Source organism: Neofelis nebulosa, chromosome 15, assembly GCF_028018385.1.
Source record: "Neofelis nebulosa isolate mNeoNeb1 chromosome 15, mNeoNeb1.pri, whole genome shotgun sequence".
NCBI classification, from domain to species: Eukaryota; Metazoa; Chordata; class Mammalia; order Carnivora; family Felidae; genus Neofelis; species Neofelis nebulosa.
Window position 1 is genome coordinate 73,076,419 of NC_080796.1, and position 19,893 is coordinate 73,096,311.

Consider the following 19,893-nt stretch of genomic DNA (forward strand, 5'->3'; position numbering starts at 1 on the left):
AGAAAGAGAGAGAGAGAGAGAGAGAGAGAGAGAGAGAATCTTAAGCAGGCTCCATACCCGGAGTGGAGCCCCACGTGGGGCTTGATCTCAGGACCCTGGGATCATGACCTGAGCCAAAATCAAGAGTCAGATGCTTAACCAACTGAGCCACCCAGGTGCCCCTGGAATGAAACTTGTCTGTATCTCTGACTTTTTCCTCACAATCAATTCTTATTGGGAAAAGGATTATAAAGAACTTTCTGGCTCTTAACACAGAGATTTACATTATATGGTTCTAGAAACGTTGTACACAAGTTTCAACACTAGGTGGTTTACTTTGTTTTCTTTTACAAAAATGATAAAAGTTAGCGGCAGGGGGCAAGGTGGGGAGCCTGGGTGGCTCAGTCCGTTAAGTGTCCAACTTGGGCTCAGGTCATGATCTCACAGTTTGTGAGTTTGAGCCCCGTGTCGGGCTCTGTGATGACAGCTCGGAGCCTGGAGCCTGCTTTGGATTCTGTGTCTGCCTCTCTCTCTGTCCCTCACCTGCTTGCTTGCTTGCTCTCTCTCTCTCTCTCTCTCAAAAATAATAAAACATTAAAAAAAAAAAAAGAAATTAGCAGCAGGGGGTGTTGCCTGGGTGGCTCAGTTAGTTAAGCGACCGACTTCGGCTCAGGTCATGATCTCTTGGGTCCTGGGTTCATACCCCACAACAGTCTCTGTGCTGACCGATTGGAGTCTGCTTGGGATTATCTCTCTCTCCCTCCTTCTCTGCCCTAACCTGCTCGCATACTCCCTGCCTCTCTCTCAAAAGTAAATAAACGTTCAAAAAAAAACAAAAAAAAAACAAAAAATGATAGAAATTATTTTTTCTTGTTTAAAGTTTCATTTATTTGGTTACTGTGGAGCTGAATATCAGTTTATATGTTTCTGGCAGTGTTTTCTTTTTTCAATTAGTAGTTAAGGATCAGAACTTTACTGACTTTCTAGAAATTGGAATAGTACTTTTCTAATGAATTATAAGGATACTTTATGAACTAGGGACACTAACTCCTTATCCAACACGTGGGATGTAGACAGTCACGATGTGTCATTTGTCTTTTGTGTGTGGCACTCTGACATGTCAAAGTCACCTCAGAGATTATGAAGATATACTCTGTCCTCAGGTGCTCTCTTCTAGCCGCGGGCTGTGAGCCGTAAGGACACCTGCTGAGACGTCTCTAAATTTCTCTAAACGTGAAATCCAAGCTTGGTTCAAAGAGAGGAAATATCCGTGCGAATGTGGGAAACAGGCCGGTTCTCCAACTGTGTTCTCCAAGGAGAATGTCTTAAAGGTCTTACCCCTAATGCGTAAGCCCGAAGCAGTGCCTCGCTGATGAACGAAGATGAATTTTAACCCCTAGCGCGGTAGCCTCTCAAAGAGCCCTCTGACTCCTGTGTCCTCCTGAGACCCACCTCTCTGTAGATGTAGTCATGTTCCCAAACCGTCCCTCCTCGTAACTGTGCACTCGGATTGAAGGAGGCTGACTGGATCTACCTACATGTGCCATTCCTGCCTCGACCTCTCCCTCTTCCTTCCGGTGGAGAATCCATGTGATTCTGCCCCCACAGCCGGTATCTCTTGTGCCCCTGAGCTAGGAAGGACCTGCCTTACATGCGGTGTGAGGGCTAAAAGCAGAACAGAGGGAAGGAGACACAAAAGGAAGACGTGGTGGTTGGTGGCCTGCTGAGAAAGTCCTCCGCGGGCTGCAAGTCAGAAAGCTTGGAAAATGAACACTTCTGTGCAATTCCGGTTTCTGCTCTTTGGCAGTTCCGGGCAGAAGAAAAAGCATCCGTGCCTTCCTCTGTTCTTTCTTCGTGATTTCCAGGCACACCGGCCTCCCTGGTCAGCGCCCGGAAGCTCCGAAGCACCTACCTGAGCCGCTTCCCACAGCCCACAAGAGAGCGGTCCCCGTCACTGGAGGCCACGGGAGCTCTGTGGTCACAGCCACCTGCCTGTCATTCCGTGGGAGCACAGCCTGCCTGCAAGGTAACCCTAGCCAGGGAGGAAGGGCAATGAGGGCTGGAGAAGAGCCACAAAGAGAAGGGCGGGCCTTATGGGTGGCTATTGATGGAACAATGGCGGAACTTTCAATCTCCTCACGGCTCCGCAGCTGACAGACCCCTGTGACGCGGGTCTGAAAACAAACACACACCACGGGAGTCTTCCCGAGAAGTCCCTGTGTCCCACCAGAATCAAGTAGCATCACCGTGAGCAGCATGCGTTTGCAAAGCCAGCCCCCCCCCCCACCGCCCGCCGGGCACCTTGCCTCCGCTCCAGAGTAGCAAGGTGCCTGCGATACTTGGCACAAATTCCTTTGGCCCCTCGACACCTGATGGGAAGACAGTTGGAAGAGAGAGACCCTTGGACACTAACTTGGAAGAGAGAAGACACTTGGTCTCCACACAGGCTTAAATCTACTGAACATGGGACTTGCCCTTTTGTCCATAAAATATTGACATCTTCTTTCGGAGTCAAGAACATGGACCAATTCACGTGACCTCAACTAGAAGTGGGAATTTATTCTTTTTTTGTTATTTTTTTTTTAATTTTTTTAAATGTTTTTATTTATTTTTGACAGAGAGAGACAGAGTGTGAGCGGGGGAGGGGCAGAGAGAGAGGGAGACACAGACTCTGAAGCAGGCTCCAGGCTCTGAGCTGTCAGCACAGAGCCCGACACGGGGCTCTAACTCACGAACGGTGAGACCATGACCTGAGCCGAAGTCGGCCGCTCAACCGACTGAGCCACCCAGGTGCCCCTCTTTTTTGTTTTTTAAAGGGTGGCTTTGAGAATACTGATCGGGAAGGTCAAGACCATACTGGAATCAGAAGGCAGCACGCTGTGGGAACCTGGTGGGAACCTGCCCCCACAGCCAGCCAGACCCTGCACCTGCCGTCTGTGTCCCTGGACATGCTGCTGGGGCTCCCTGCGCCTCCGCCTTCTGGTCCTGGTGAGGATTACAGGAGTTAATGGGTGCAAAGGGCTGGGAACTGTCTGGAACGTACCAAACCCTCAAATTTATTAACAACTGCTCATCTGTCTGCCTACGCATCTCGGTTCCCATTTTGTTTCTTTCACAGAATTTCCCACCATCTGAAATTCTCCTGTTTGTGTAACCGTCCATTTGTGAGACCTCAGCCCTTCTTCGCAGGCTCCGCGGAGGGGGACAGGATGCTGCGGGCCGTGTGTTGGTGCTGCGGCCTCGGGCTCCCTCCCAGCCCAGGGGGGGCGAGTGCGGGGAAGCTCGGCCATCAGATGGAGTCACCGGAATTCACTTGGGTTCGAATCAGACTGACGGAGAAGGTGACACGAGACACCCGGAAGCACTGACCCCCGGAAGGGTCTCCTGCGTCACCTGCTTCCGGGAAGGGTCCTGGCCGCCTCATCGTGTACAGCAGGCCGCCTGCCCCTGATGCGAACACCATGTGCACGAACACCTGCGAAACCAGCCCCGCGTTTCTTCCTCAGCTCACCGCTGACACGGAGTTCTACACGAGGCCATAGGTTGGGCCGCGGGAGGAGAGGAAAGGCAGCAGAGGTCTGGCAACCTGCTCGTGTAACACGTGCCAGATGAGCCCTGAGCCCAGGGTTTTGGTCTATATGACCTCCCCCTGCAGAGGGGCCCGTGCTGTGTGCACTCAGCCTTGTGGTCACGGAAGACTCTGCTCATGATGAGAAGTCCGGATCGCCTCGTCCCTTGATGGCCCCTCCCCGAGCATTACATTCTAGTAAGACCCAGCGGCAAACTGGGTGCCTTTCCTCCAAAGGGAATATAGTTTGCTGCAGAATCCGAGGAGCCCATGCCCTAACTCTCTTGTCCTGGCTCCTCGGAGGCCCACGCGGTGCCCCTGCTTGTCGCGTCGGGGGACGCGAGATCTGCTGTTTCCCACGTGTCAAGTGGCTGAGCAGCTTCTGTGGCAATCGGTGCTTTTGCGGCAACTTCTGTTGCCCTGGGCTTCGCTCAAACCTGACGGCCTCGTGGGCTTCTCGACGATTGGGGAAGACAGACGCACTTCAACGAGGACGATGTTGCCTCCAGAGTCCAAAGAAACCCGCCAGGCGTCGCACATCTTCTTGAGTGACAGAGGGGCGCAAGCGGTGGTGATTAGCCTGAAGGATGTCCCGAAATGGGGGCCATAATATCATCTCACGTAATAGGGACTCTTTGGGGCCAGAGCGGGATACTGGGCCCGGTACGTGGCTGAGCAGGTGCTCACACTAGCTCTGAGGATGACAACCCGGGTGGTGATTAGGGTTGTGATGGTTGCCGTATTTGAAATTTGAGCAAGATTGCACAGACAAGGCCTTCCCAGCTCCTCCCCCTTCCCCCCGCCCTGACCATGGCCTGCCACCATCAGCAGAACCAGAAGGGACAGCGGTGACGTCAGACGTGGCAATGACAGGAGAGGAGCCACCTGTCTTCGAGAAAAGCCGCCATCAAATTCAAGAAGCCGGTTCACACCTGCTCAGCTGGCTGCCTTGCGTCTGAATCATTCCGCACGGAGCGTTATGGTCCACGGAGGCCCTACACTGTTTTACGGTTTTCTGCAAGAATTTGGTAGGAAGTGTCGTCGGTCCTAACCACCCCCACGTATGTTTGTGTGAGTGCGTGTATGAAGCAGGGCTGTGGGGTGGAGGGGGGAGCAGTAGCAGGAGAGCCCTTGGCTGCTTGTGTCTGGAAACAGAGCCAGAGATCCCAAAGCCACGTGTGGAGTGAGTTTGGTGGAAAGGGACAACAGGGCCGGCAAGGTGAGGGTAGAGTGGGGACATCACTGGGACCTCAGCTCCCTCTTTCCCATCAGGTGGGAACAGGAGTCTGTCCCAGAGAGGTCCTGATGCCATCCTGAACCCCTCTCATGTCTGCGGGGGCGTCGGGACTGGAACGGTGACCCAGAGACCGAGCATCACAGGACTTCAGAATGGCCGCCACCCTTCTCTTACTTCTGCTCTCCTGTGCCCGTGGGGACACTCTAGAGGCCGTGCAGGCTGCCAGTGGCAGAGGCTGGGGAGGAGCCGTCAGCGTTCCCGGGGAGCAGAGGGGAGCTCCCCACCTTCTGGAGCCTTCCGGAGTCACTCCTGCACAGCTTGCCCGGGAGGGCCCTGAGCGTCACCTCAACGGTCACCTCAACCATCACCACGGCACGTCAGCCAGAGCTTCTCAAACGGGGCTCAGGAACCCTGGGTCGTGAGGACATTTCAAGGTCCCCGTGGGGACCACAGCTACGAAGAGCTCACCCTTCCCGACAAAGGCAGAGTTTGCAGAACGAACAGCTGCTTTAGCGGGCTCAACGGCTTGTTATGGCAGAGAAAGAAGGGAGAGGGTCAGTGACCGGGCGGGTCCCCACAGCAATGAGTCACCTGGGCTGGCCACCCCTAACTGAATCAAAATGTACAAGCTCGCTCCTTCATTCATACTCGCCACATTTCTGCACCCAAAAGCCACGTGTGGCCAGGGCCGCCACACTGGGCAGCACAGGCGTGGAAACTTGCCGTGGCAGTAAGTGTCTCTGGACAGGCCTGCCGGGAGGCCAATCCACGTGCGGTCAGTGAGCTCGGGTGTTGGGGCAGCTGCGGGGTTCTGCCCAGCACCGGGGTCCCCTCCGCCAGACCCCGGGTCCCCCAGTCCCAGAGTCCCGCCCCGTCCTCACCTTCAGGGCACCCGGGGCCCAGGCCGTGGAAGGGGACATGGGATGTGGGGGAGGGTGGAGCTTTGCTGTGGGGCCCAGAGGGGCTCTTCCCCCTTCCTGTCCCAGTTTTATCATGAGGACGTCCCCCTGGGGAACAGCTCAGCCCCCTCTGGAGGAGGAGCGTCCCTCAACCTCTCTCTGACCGCAGAACATTCTGGAGACTACTCCTGCGAGGCCGACAACGGCCTGGGGGTCCGGCGCAGCAAGGCGGCACCCTCAGTGCTGTAGGTGGGCTAATTGAGCCTGGGCTCTCCTTCCGGAAGACAGACCCGAGGTGCCAGCCTCTGAGAAGGAGCATCGGGCTGTGGTTGGCTTGACGCTGGGTTTTCTCCGTGACTTGTGCTGACGTGGGGACGGGAGCCTGTGCACACAGGGCATCCGGCGGTGGTCTTTCTCCCTGGGGCTGTCCTGAAAGGAACACGCTGTACACCAGCCACGGGACAGACAAGCGAATGTCCACACAACCTCTCCAAACCAGGGCAAGACCCCTGGGGACCCTCCCTGCCCCTCTGGGGGCTCCCGCCCAGGCCCCAGCCCCCAGAGCCTCCTCACAAGAGGACAAGAGCCACACTCTGGCTGCAGTGATGGGGATGCTGCTTGCGGTCCTGGCCGCTCTGTTCCCTCACCTACCGTTAAGTCCCCTGGGTAACTGAGATGCACAGCCCCTGGGCTAGTTTGGGAGAATTCGCAAAACTAGCAATAACAATGGCAAACACTGAGCACTTGCCATTGGCCAGATACTGTCACCGTCACTCGGCATGCACTAAACAAATCCAACCTTCGTTTGGGAGGTATTCTTGATGTTTTCCCCATTTCATAGATACAGAAGCCAAAGCACAAGGACGTTGAGCAACTTCCCTAAAGCGACCCAGCCAGCAGCTGGCTGGGGAAGCGTGGCCCCAGAGCTCATGCCCTGTTGCACCCCATGCTACTCGTAAAGAGTACCCTGAGGCCCCCAGAAGCTAAGTGACTCTCTCGGGTTAATCAGCCAGTAGCCACATCACTCAGTTCTCCAGGCACCCGCTGGCCGTCCTCGGGAGGACAGGCCTCTCGAACATTTTTCATTCTTCCCGCTAACACGCATGAAGCGCCAACCGTCTGCCGGGCGCCGGGCCAGGAGTGAGAGACACAACGGGACAGGCTGGGGCACCTCCGGCCAAGAAGCGCGTCGGCCAGCGGTCCGGTGATGTGTGGGTGCCCGTCCCGACCGCACACTCCTGGGCGAGGAGCCCGCCAGACCGTCTCCCGAGGTACTTGAAATGAGTGGACCCCTTTCGTGCAATCCGTCCCGGAGACACAGCTCGCCCACGGCTGACGCTAACGCTCCGCTGTGCCCGACGGGAGCTGGACCAGTGCCCCCAGCTGAGCCTCTGGGTCTAGTCCCCGTGTTGGGCTGGTTCATTTATCCCACATTTAGTATGCATGCACCGTGTGCTAAGGATGCTGGGATTGTCCTGACCGAACAGTCAAAACAGAGCACTTGGGAAGGTCTCCAGCGTGGGAATTGGAGCACGAACATGCCGTGTTCTATATCCCTTGCCTTCTCTGGCACTGAGCAGGTGCTGTACCTCCTAGAGGGACCCCTTCTGTCACCTCTTCCCTCCATCCCTGTCTAACTCCTACGTCTTCATATTCCAGCCCAGTGTCACCGTCTCTGAGAAGTCTCACTGACTGTCCTCCCGTCTCCACTTTTATTATTTATTTATTTATTTATTTTTAATGTTTATTTATTTTTGAGAGACACAGAGACAGAATGAGAGTGGGTCAGGGGCAGAGAGAGAGGGAGACACAGAAGCAGAAGCAGGCTCCAGGCTCTGAGCCGTCAGCACCGAGCCCGACGCGGGGCTCGAACTCACGAGCCACGAGATCATGACCTGAGCCAAAGTCGGACGCTCAACCGACAGAGCCACCCAGGCTCCCCCCGTCTCCCCTTTTAGAAATAATGATGAAACGTTGTAATTCTTAATGATCATAAGAGCTAATCTTGAACACAGCACTTACCGTGTGGCCCATACTGTTCTAGCTGCTGGACATATGCCAGCTGATTGTACTCAGTATTGTTTGTGTATGAGGACATTAGGCACAGAGAGGGTAAGTAAGTTAGTCAAGGTCACACAGCTAGTAAGTGATAAAGCCTAGCTTTGAACCCAGAAGTCGGGCTCCAGAATCAATACAAAGATGCCGTAGACTTAAGACACTATTTTATGACTATTTCAGGATACGAAAGAGAAACACTGCAGGAAATGTAAACTAAAATCCCATGTTGATAATAATCGATACGTATGCACATAACTGCATCCTCTTTTTTTCACGTTGGACATTTGCGTGCAAGACTCCCTCTCACTCAGTGTGAATCTTCTTCTGAACCCCTTTGGTCAACAGCGATATACACCTGTACTTTTAGAGGTGATAACACAGTTTCGAGCGTATCAGAGAATGCCAAGCTTTGTTTAGAGTCAAAGTTTCGTTTATCTTGGTTAGACCATGTGTTATTGAAAGTTAAGCATCTTTTCTGGGACACGAGCCCCATATGATAGAAAGATACTCACACTATCTATGGAAATGACAATGAACAATGCTCTTGGGGAAAGTCTCCAACTGGGTGATTATTTTTCTCTGAACTTGACCTGGACCTCTCCAGCTTAGATTAGTCTTGGTCATGCCAGGCCTCGGGGGTGACTCCTGACAGACCCCACCTGAACTGCCCATGCGCAGTGGATCAGGCAGCAGGCTCCCCGCCTTGAGGACGCTGTGTCTCTCTCAGTACTCGGTCCCCCGACACTGTCTACTTTTAGCCCCTTGCCGACCTTTCTCCACCTGCCCCTCCCGCCTCCATTCACTGTCCTGGGGACTGACCCACATCTCTGTGCTTTCAGGAACCTTCCAGCCAAGGACCAGGAGCCCGTGTAGAGCCAGGGAGAGTGCCGCTGTTAGGAAGGGGCTCACCTCTGTGAGGTGAGGCTTGTAGGGATGCCTTTGACAGCCCAAGTCCTGCCTAGACTCACTTGGGGTGTCAAAGTGGGTATGCAGCCAGCGCCCTGTCCTTGGCCGCAGGCTCCTGTCTAAGCTTGTCCTTTCAGAGGCTCGGGCGTGTCTGGACGTGGCTGGTGCCCATTTCTGGAGCATCCACCAAGGACAGGAGGGTGCAGGCGGGCTTTGGGGTGGCACCCCTGTCTTCGCCAGAGCCGAGGGGAGGTGGCTGCAGGGCACACAGAGCCCTCCCGGTGGTGGCAGCTGCAGCCTTGGCATTGACTGCAAGGGAGAGAGTGTGGGTCTCTGTGACAGTCTCCTCCAGAGCTGGTGCTGTCGTGCCTCTGTCCTGTCTCAGGGGACAGGTGGAAGCTGTGGGACTGGGCTGTGAGAGGCCTGTGGTTTTCACGGCTCCTGATTCTCTCACGGCCATGGCCTCCCCAAGGGACACCTCAGAAGGAGGCTCCACGTTCCCGGCTCTTCTCTTCCAGGGACTTGGTCTCGAACCGAAGTGTGGTTCAGTGCACCTGACACAGTGGGCCCTCAACAAACATCACCTTCCTTGCTCTCCAGGATGGCCTTCCTCCTCAGGACCCCTCCGTGGTCTCTTCCACGGTGAAGAGAGGGCAGCCTCGGCGGAGGCACAGAAAGTGAGACGTGCCCTGCAGGCGTGTCTGGCCTTGGCTCAGGTGCCAGCTGGGACGCCCAGGTGGTTCCCTCCTGGAGTCTTCAGCCGCTGCTTCAAGGAAAAGGAGAAATAGTCACTAGGAAGCTGACGAGGTGGCCGGTGGCTCCAAGAAGGCTCTGAGACCATCCAGTCCATGACCTGCTCATGACCCAGACCCAAACCCTCAGGGACCAGGGCTTGCCAAGCCGACCAGCCCTTCCTTTATTCATCCCGTCACTCAGGACCAGCCCTTCTGCACCCTGAGGTGAAGCCAGGACAGCCAACACATAGAGGGGACACAGGCTGAGGGGAGCTGGCTGAGTAGGAGCTGCCCACAAGCATCCATTCAATCCCGAGTTCTAGAAATTTCCCACAGTTATGAAATAAGGCTTTCATATCAAGAAACACAAAAAATAATTGACACAAATGGGAATCCGTCTTTATAGGACAGTTCACCGCAACTCTTCCTAAAAACAGACACCTGCCTCTTTCTTTTATGCCAGATATTGCAGAGTCCCTGGCCCCCCAAATACCACAGACTGTCTCTCTTCCCACCCCTCACCTCGGTCCCCACTTCCTACCATAGGCCACTACAGCCTCCTGGATTACAAGCAAAATGAAAATCCTTGGAATGTTCCCAGAAACCTGTTTAGGGAAAGTAGACAAGACATAGATTTCTGAATTAAAAGGGGGAGTGGGGAGAATAAATCCTAAGAAAGAGGAATGCCGTGGCCCATCAACTCCTGGCAGCTACAGAAATAATAAAAATGTCACAGACAGACAAGATGGGGGAAAAAAACTAAATAAAAGAAGGAAGGAAGTCCTGACAAAGTACGTGGGTGAAATCGAGATGTGATGGTGAATTTTATGTGTCAATATGACCGGGCGTGGGACCCCCAGGAAATATTGATTCCAGGGGTGTCTGGAGACATTGCATCTGAATCAGTAGGTCGGGTAAAGAAGGCCGCCCTCACTGGTGTGGGCAGGCTCCGCCCACTCTGCGGAGGACAGAACAGAACAAGAAGGTGAAGAAGGGGCTTGAGGGGGCACATCCTCACTGCTGGTTCTTGGGTCTTGGACTTGGACCAGGACTCACACCGTTGGCTCCTGTGGTTCTCGGATCAGGACTCACATCGTTGGCTCCCATGGTTTTCAGACCAGGACTCACACCGTTGTCTCCCGTGGTTCTGGGACCAGGGCTCACACCTTTGGCTCCCGTGGTTCTTGGACGTCCAACTTGCAAATGGCAGATTGTGAGACTTCTCCGTACAGAGAAACCCACAGTATGGGTTATGCTTCCATAATTGCACGACACAATCCCTCATAGCAAACCTCTTTTCTCTGGAGAACCCTGATGGATACAAGGCACAAAGAACAATCTAGAACAACAAAAAAATAGACGTGTTTGGGACAAGAGCATCCGGACTCCACCCAGCAGCATAGCCTCTGTGTTTTGGAGCTGGCGAGCCTGACAGGCACCTACGAGGAGGTTACAAACCTGGAAAGATCCAAACACGAGATGATGGTGTGAGAATATGTGGTTGACGCGTGGTTGGGAGAGATCACTGCAGAGACTCAACAAAAGCAGCAGCAGGTCGTGGGGTGTATTTGGGGACAGACTCTTCCCCACTCTGTTTTTGAAAGACAGATGTCCACTTTCTTGTGTCTTCTTCAATTTCTTTCATAAGCTTTCTGTAGCTTTTGGCATATGGATTTTTCACCTCTTTGGTTATGTTTACTCCTAAGTCTTTTATGGGTTTTGTGCGATTGTAAATGAGATCGATTCCTCGATTCCTCCTTCTGCTGCTTCATTATTGGTGTATAGAAATTCAATTGATTTCCGTGCCTTCATTTTACATCCTGCGACTCTGCTGAATTCGTGGACCAGTTCTAGCAGTTTTTTTGGTGGAATCTTTTGGGTTTTCCATATGGAGTGTCACGTTGTCTGTGCAGAGGGAAAGGAAGACCGGTGTGTCAGCACAACAAGCAAAGGACAAGACCTGGGCGGGAGTGCCGACCGCCCTGCACGCTCAATGGGCCACAAGCATCGTACCTGCAAATGGGAGCAGTCACCCCATCTAGCAGGGCCGTTGGAGGACTGAACGAGACCTTCTAAGAAATGCCTGTCGCAAAGAAGGCAAATAATCAATGGCAAATTTAATACTGGATCATTGTTACCATTTTCATTACAGGAAGTACCGTCCCTCTTAGACATCCCAACACCAACTCATCAGGAAGTCTCCAGTGAGTCCTACCCATGTTGCTGCTGCTACATTCTCCATACTGGGTGTGCAAACCCAGCCACACACATGGGGCCCCGAGTGCCTTCATCTACACCCATCCAGTCTTCAGAGAGAATTTCAGTCAGGACTCTTGGTTCTGGCAACAGATACTGACCCTGGCTCTCATCTCAAAAAGGAGGTGCTTTCCTGGAAGTATATCAGGGGCTTGGAAACTGGGAGAATGAGACTCAGAAGATGGGTAGGAACAAATGGGGGCCAGAGTCCCAAACATCAGGAGCCATGGCAAGTGTCCTGCTACACAAAAGTGCCCCGTACGCTGCCCATCCACGCTCCTGGCCCCACAGCCACCAGCAAAGTCCTGGGGTAAAAGTCTTACTGGCTGAGCCCAGGTCACATGCCCACCCCACGGCAGCTCAGGAATGGGGGATGAAGAGTCTCCTTCCTGGCGCTTTTAAAATAGAGGCTGCAGGGGCGCCTGGGTGGCTCAGTCGGTTAAGCGTCCGACTTCGGCTCAGGTCACGATCTCATGGTCCGTGAGTTCGAGCCCCGTGTCGGGCTCTGTGCTGACAGCTCAGAGCCTGGAGCCTGCTTCGGATTCTGTGTCTCCCTCTCTCTCTCTGCTCCTCCCCTGTTCATGCTCTGTCTCTCTCTGTCTCAAAAATAAATAAAAATTAAAAAAAAAAAAAAATAGAGGCTGCACCACTCCCCACCAAGCATGTACATCAGGTGGGTCCATCTAAAGGGAGATCAAGTGCCAATGGGAAGGGTGTGTGGTACCCAAGATATCTCATAAATAAGTAAACAAGAATCTGCTGAAGACAGTAACTGAGAATCGGACCAACTGGCCCACAGCCCAACTTCCCCTCTTAAATTCCAGAGAACGCCCTTGCAGATATGATTCTTTAAACTTCTACTTTCTAAAGTTTCTTCATCTTAACCTCATGGGAACCCTCATTACCACAACTCTGACATCAGTTTCAGGGCACCAAGCTTCTCCAAGTCCGTGAGTGGTACCTTGTGTATTCTCACCTCTACCCCCGGACATTTGCATGAAATTGCCAAGGTCGGGCTGGTCCCAGCCCTGCAGGTAAGTGAGATTATTCGCCAACGGCCTGCCCCAGCACCCTGCCCCCCCCCCCACCCTCTACGAGCACACGGCCACACGCAATCCATTCCTTTCCTGCCTGGAAAACTTGGACATTAAAAGAACTTGAGTCTCAGAAGTTCTAGATTCTATATGTTCCAATTACAGATTTATTTCATTAACCAGTTCAAATATTTTCTTGACTTTCTACTTTCTAGTCCGAAATGGGAGGTTTTTTTTAATTAGAAATGTTTTGTGATTTTTATAAAACCAATACACGTACTGGGGTGACTTACTCTAATACAGGAGAATCAACTTCTTCTTGTTTCTTTCTCAATTTATACCATTGTTAAGTTCCACAGATGAACAATGACCCCAACCCAGGTCTTGCTCAACACATATGGTGAGAAAAAAATTTTTTTTAATTTTTGAGTTCTTCAAGGTAGGAACTCAACCCAATTGCCAAGAATTGGACAAGGAGACCCACTTAGGGAATCCTCCAACTACCTGAACCTGAGAGGTGTCTTCGGGGACGGGCAAGAGCCCCGCATTCCGAAGTCACCGGATAGATGGGAAGGGAGACGAGACGGAGCCCTTGGACCCTGTGCTTCTCCCCTCAAGCAGAGCTCTGCCTTGGAAAATAGATGGTTTATGGCTCTTCATCTCTTTCGTGTGACATTTTTTTCCCCCAGCCATGACCCATTCCACAGTTGAGAGAAGATGCAGGGGGGATCAGGACAGAAGGAGTTCAGAACTATTGGGCTCTGTAGAGAAAGAGCTTCTCTGTCAAAGACACAAGTGGCTTGCCATGCTGAGGATAAGGATGCCCCAGGAGAAGGGGCTTCTGCTCTTCTTTCTTCTTCAGACCAAGTCTCCTTCAGAAGGCTTCCCTCACTGGCCTCCTGCCACTTCTGTCTTCTCTTTTCCTCCCGACTTACTTCACCACGTGCTGATACAGAGCCTAGGGCAGGACAGTGATAGGGTGGCCCTTTCCCATTTCGTGCCCTTTTGAAGAATACTGTTCTGTCATCCATCCGTTCATTCGCTTACCTGGTCTGTGTTTAGGCCACTGTGCTCCATACTATGTGTTGACCCTGGGGAGGGGGGATATATAAAATCTCACCGCACACATATTCCTCTGGTTCGTGTTGTCGACCCACCTGGCATTTATTGTTTAAATTAGCTGCAGCTAGGCGGTCAGGAGATTTCACACAACAATCTGTATTTGGGGCTTCTCTTAAAAAATTGGAAAATCAGCTAACAACAGATCTTCAGGCTTGGTAAGGATACCGTCGTTGAATATCCGGCTGCTTTCAAATGCAGGGTGTACAATCCAATCGGCCACAGTCTCTACCAGTGTCTGTCGTCTCCCTGAATCTGAAGCTGGGTGACAAGCTGCCAATTATTCTTTCAAATATCCGATTATTTTACTTACAGTAGATTTAAGAGAAGAGTGGCTTTTTACCCATGTCTCTACCAAAAGTGGGGAAACAAAAGAGAGAATGAGAACTCGGCGTTTCAAGAAAAAAAGAGATCATTTCTTTCTGAAAGTAAAAAAAAAAAAAAATAGTCCTAAATAAATATGCAAATAAAGCGTGCCTTTTGTCAATGAAATACAAATAAAGATACTATTATGAAGTTAGTTATAGTAAGAATGATGGCAGGCTTGTGCTGAAGAATGGAATGAACTAAAAAATACAACTAAACTTGAAACAGGGCTTCTTTTTCGTGTTCTTCAATTCAATATTGGCCACTAGAGAAGGCAGCTATGTGTTTAATAAAAACCAAGAAGTTTCCCAAGCACAAACACCTTCATAGAGGGCAAATCTATAGAAGAATGTCTCCTGAGGGCAAAAAATATTACGTTTCCTGAAGAGAATCAAGCTGAGGCTGATGTTCAGGAAGTTGAACATATGGTTGGAACTGAAAGGCTAAGCATACGAAAATTTGAATTAATTCATGGCATTTTTCTATGGCAACTTGTAAGATTATAGGTATAAATAACACCACTTGGAATAACTGTATTCATTTCAACATCATTAAAATTAAGATGGGACTTTGGTCACGGCACCTACAGTGTACTGAGATAAGTCCTATCAGATACTAATCCTATGTAAGATACTAATCCTATATAACGAACCACCCTGGAACTTCTATTTATCTTGGGATTTTGCACTTGGGTGGCATGGGCCGGATTCAGTTAGACAGTTCTTATCGCCTGGGCAGTGCTGGGCTGATTTATCTGGACTCTCTGACGTCAGCAGAAGGATGGCTTTGGGCTGTCTGGTTTGTGATGGCCTGACTTGGGGTGGCTGGGATCGTGGGGTCCTCTCCCATGGTCTTTTATCCTCAGCAAACTGGTCCGGGCTCGGTCCCATGGCAGCTATTGTGAAGGCAGATCCTACAAAGCCTCTTGAGATAAACATCTGCAACTTGCACAGCTGCCCCTTCTATTGGCCAAAACAAGTCACAAGGCGAGACCACATTAAAGACGTACAGAAGCAGATTCCCTCTTCGTGAGAGGAGCGGCAAAGTCACATTATAAGATCATTCATGCAGGGAAGGGAAGAATTTGTGGCCATTTTTGCAATCTGCTGTAAGTCCTGAAAAGTTGGATACAGCCCAGGCTAACATAGCCAACAGAACGCAGATCTGTTCTGACATTGGTCAGTGCTGACACCACACTTGTAAAATGCCGGCCCCACAGCCTTTGATTTCACACTGCTTAAAATAGGCTGAGTCAGAATAAAACAGATGCCAGGGGCACCAATCTATGAGAAGCAATTAAACCAGAGTAAATTAGTAAAATGTAAACTTGCCCCATTCCCATAAGGTAGAGAGCACGCTCAGTGCAATGTTTTTAATGTTTAAAAGGATCTGAAGTGATGCGGGGCTCGAACTCATGAACAGCAAGATCATGATCTGAGCCAAAGTCAGACGCTTAACCAAATGAGCCACCCAGGCGCCCCTCCAGTGTCATTTTTTAAATCATGCCTCTCCAAATCCTTCCCTCTGTTGAAGTCTTGGTGATGTGCAGTTCCAGCTAAAAACGGGTAGTCACAGATGAAATTTGGAAGCCAAATGCAGTTTAATGTTGTTTGCCAGTGGATGGGTGATTTTACTTTGGTGCTATCAGGGAGCAAGGATTCCTGTCCCCTTCAAGGTCCTTCTGCCGGACGAAGAGTCCAATTGACATGAAACAGATTCACAGGGGAAAATCAAATCTAATAGCGTTTATACGGGGAATCCACGCAGACATGGAAATCCCGAAGACAGTTGGGCAAAATGAGGTCAGTATGTCACCCTGAACTAAGGAGAAGGGGGCAGGGGTCTGGGACTTCTGAGGGGAGGCAAGTAGTTCACAGGGCGACAAGGAGAACAGATGTTTGGTAATTAGATGTTTGCCCTGCCATACAGATGGGTCACTCAGATCAAATTTATCTCTGCTCATAACCCTTATTCTGGGAAAGACCCTAGTTTAGAGTCTTCTGTGTGGTTAAGGGAGGAAAGTTTCTCTTGAGCCTGTAGGGTCTTGATTGCCTTCTGCTCAGAATAACCTTTATGCTAGAATGGCCTACCTTGGAACAGCCTGCCCTCGGCCCCTATAGTATCTAAGTTTTGTTTTTTTATTTTATTCATTCATTCATTCGATTATAGTTGACACTCAATGTTACACTAATTTCAGACGTACAACACACGCATCTAAATTTTAAATTCGCTAACATATTGACCTCCAGTGAATTTGGTTTGGGAAATCACAAAATTGGGCTAAAAGTTACAGTTTAAAACAATTTTTATTTTGCTAATTTTTTTTTCAAAATGTTTTAGTCAACGGAGGTGAAATAGTAAAAAAAAAAAAAATGGTTTCTGCTGTTGGAGAGGAAAAATTCTTATCCACCCTTCAAGATTCTTCTGACTGGTCTAAGAATTGAAATGACATGAGACAGATTAATGAGAAGAAATACACTTTAAGGACATCCATACGGGGAATCCACATAAAGGAGATCCCAAAGACGTTGGCCAAAATGAGGTATTTACATCATTCTGAACTAAGGTGAACTAAGAGCTGGGCTTCAGAGGGAAGGAAAACCATGAACAGGAAGATGGAAAAGTCAATGTCAGATAAACAAATGTCTGGGGGCCGCCGGCAGCCATGGGACGAAGGGAGGAATTCTAACACAGGCTTCGCTCAGCTGCTTCTGCTAGGCTAGTTCGTAATATTCTACGGTTCTCGATGGTGATGCTTCTCTTCTTGGGGCAGGTCCTCCATCTAAATTCTTAGGAGGGGAGGGTATCAGAGTTTCTTTCGGAGTCTTTAGGGCTTTGACTGTTTTCAGTTCGAAAAAATCTGCATGCCAAAGTGGCACATCTTGGGGCCACTCATTCTGACCCCCGTGCTACCTATAAACGAAATCAGTGACAAATCAAGCTGTATTATGACCTGCTAGTTTAGGTTCAAACATAAAATTCTTGGATCCTTTGGATTCCCTGCAGAACGTGACAACGTAAGGAAAGTAAGCTCCTGGCCGCTGGCCCCAAGCCCGCAGGGTCCTCCTTGTCCCCCGCCCCCAGCTCCATGTTGCAGCACAATACATGTGGGCGAGCCCCCCATGTGCAGCCTTCTTCCACAGTCTGCAAACAGTGCCACCTTGGCCATCCCTCCGAAAAAGATAAGTAAATGTGACAAAATGTGAACAATTGCCGAATCTAGGTGAAGAACACACAGATATTTATTGTCTTGCTCTTGCCATTTTTCTAAAAGTTTTAATTAAAAAAAAATGTAGGATAGACAGAGAACAAACCAAGGGTTGCTGGAGGGGTGGGGGTGGGGGGATGGGCTAGGTGGGGGATGGGCATTCAGGAGGGCACTTGTTCCGATGAGCACTGGGTGTTACATGGAAGTGATAAATCACCGGGTTCTACTCCTGAAGCCGATACTACATATGTTAATGAATTTGAACTTAGATTTTTTTAAATATATAAAATTTGAAAATTAAAAAAAAAACTTTAACGTAGGGAAAAAATAGGGTTTTGTTTAAAAAAAAAAAATCTCAGAGTAGCAAAGTGGATCTGCCTTGACCTGTGCAAGTGACAGAGCAAATCCACAGCTGGGTCTCAGGCTACAAATCCAGAGTCTGTTTCACACGCTCTCCCACATCAGTATGGGTGCGAGTCTGGAATAGGGTGCACTAAGGAGCTGTGATTCTGTTCTAATTTGGCCCAGTTTTCGAGCAAAAAGATCTATGTGTTCACAGGGCCCCTGGGTGGCTCAGGCAGTTAAGCGTCCGACTTCAGCTCAGGTCACGATCTTGCAGTTTGTGAGTTCAAGCCCTGCGTCAGGGTCTGTACTGATGGCTCAGAGTCTGGAACCTGTTTCAGATTCTGTGTCTCCCTCTCTCTCTGGCCCTCTGCCGTTCATGCTCCGTCTCTCTCTGTCTCAAAAATAAATCAACATTAAAAAAAATTAAAAAAAAAAAAGATCTGTGTGTTCACGAACACGGAGGAGTCTTGACTTAGAACTAGCAGCCATCTTGGAAAATTTTCCAACACCGAAGACGAGTGTCTTTACCGTTGGAGATTAGAGCCACCCCTATCCGCATGTAGGGGGAGCGGGAGACTTCCAGACAGCTCTAGCCTCCAAAGAAGGGGGGCCGAGCACACTCACTGCCTTTTCTCTGATGGTCAAAGCTGATGCTCTAAGGACTTACTCCTCCATCACTAGCACGGCAGCCTCCGAACAGTGATGCAGAATCCATAGCTGCTGGTTTGGGAGCAGAGGCTATTCATAACGAGAACAGCACATTTATCTGCCAGTATTTTCCCTCCCATAAAGTACTCTCAAGACGACAGACTCCCTGTCTCTTACTTAAAAGGGCATAATGATCCCCCAGGGGTGAGGAACACACCCAGCACCCAGATCTTGGTTTCTAAGTGCCATTTGCTTCTGAAAAGGGCCAGGGATCCTTGAGGAATGACATTCCAGACAAGCATAGACTATCTTGTAGTGCCAGAGTGCCAGAAAGTCCAGAAGTGTTCAAAACAAAATAGAACAAAAGAAACGAGGGCACATCAAAAGGTCATAGGGGCTAATCTGAAAGGGCCCCCAATGGCCAAAGCTGCAACATTTGGGGCAATGAAATAAATCAGGTAGCACTGGATTATTACCCAAAGTCCACAATAAACATATTTGAATCCATGGTGATAGAAACAAATGAATGAATGAGCACACACACACAAACACACACACAAATAAACAAAAGATTTATTATTTTTTCACCTTTTAATGTTTATTTATTTTTGAGAGAGAGAGAGAGAGAGAGAGAGCACAATTGGGGGAGGGGCAGAGAAAGAGGGAGACACGGAATCCGAAGCAGGCTCCAGGCTCTGAGCTGTCAGCACAGAGCCTGATGCAGGGCTCGAACTCACGGACCGCGAGATCATGACCTGAGCCGAGGTTAGACGCTTAACTGCCCTGAGTTACCCACGCGCCCAAAACTCCTTAAACTTTTAGACAGTGGTTATAAACCTGACTCATGCATTTGCACATCTTATAGCATGAATGTAAAATTTAATTTGCTCATTGAAATTCACTCATTTGACAGAACTGATGCCAGAAAAAAGGGAACAAGAAGATAGGGATTCAACCTCCCCTCAACTCTTAGTCAGTCGATAATAATTGAGTTCTCCACTTATGTAAACTACTCTTTGTTGCTCGAATACCGTATCGATCATGAAGTGCTTTCCAGTTCATGGTCCTAAAGTGACAATAGTGACATTGAGCGTTTGCACCGTGACCGGCACTGACTCACAAGCTCTACATCATTACTGCATCCCACGTGCATCAATATCAACATTCCCCAAAGCGGACGTTATTTTCACCCCCTTTGTAGCAATGCCGAGACTGAGGCCTGAGGAGGCGAACTCAGCACCTGACCAAGGTCACATAACTAACAAGAAACAGAGCCAGGATTCGAATCCAGGTTCTTCTCATCTCAGCCTTCCTGAGACAAATGAGGGCAACTGAGACAGGGCACAAGATCAGGGGGCTAAGGTGACGAAGGACTGAATGCCACCTTGACATCCCGTATGTCCCCACGGTGCCTTATGTCTATGGCTGCCATGGCTCTTACAACATTTTATGTCTTTTTTTTTTTTTTTAATTTTTTTTCCAACGTTTTTTTATTTATTTTTGGGACAGAGGGAGACAGAGCATGAACGGGGGAGG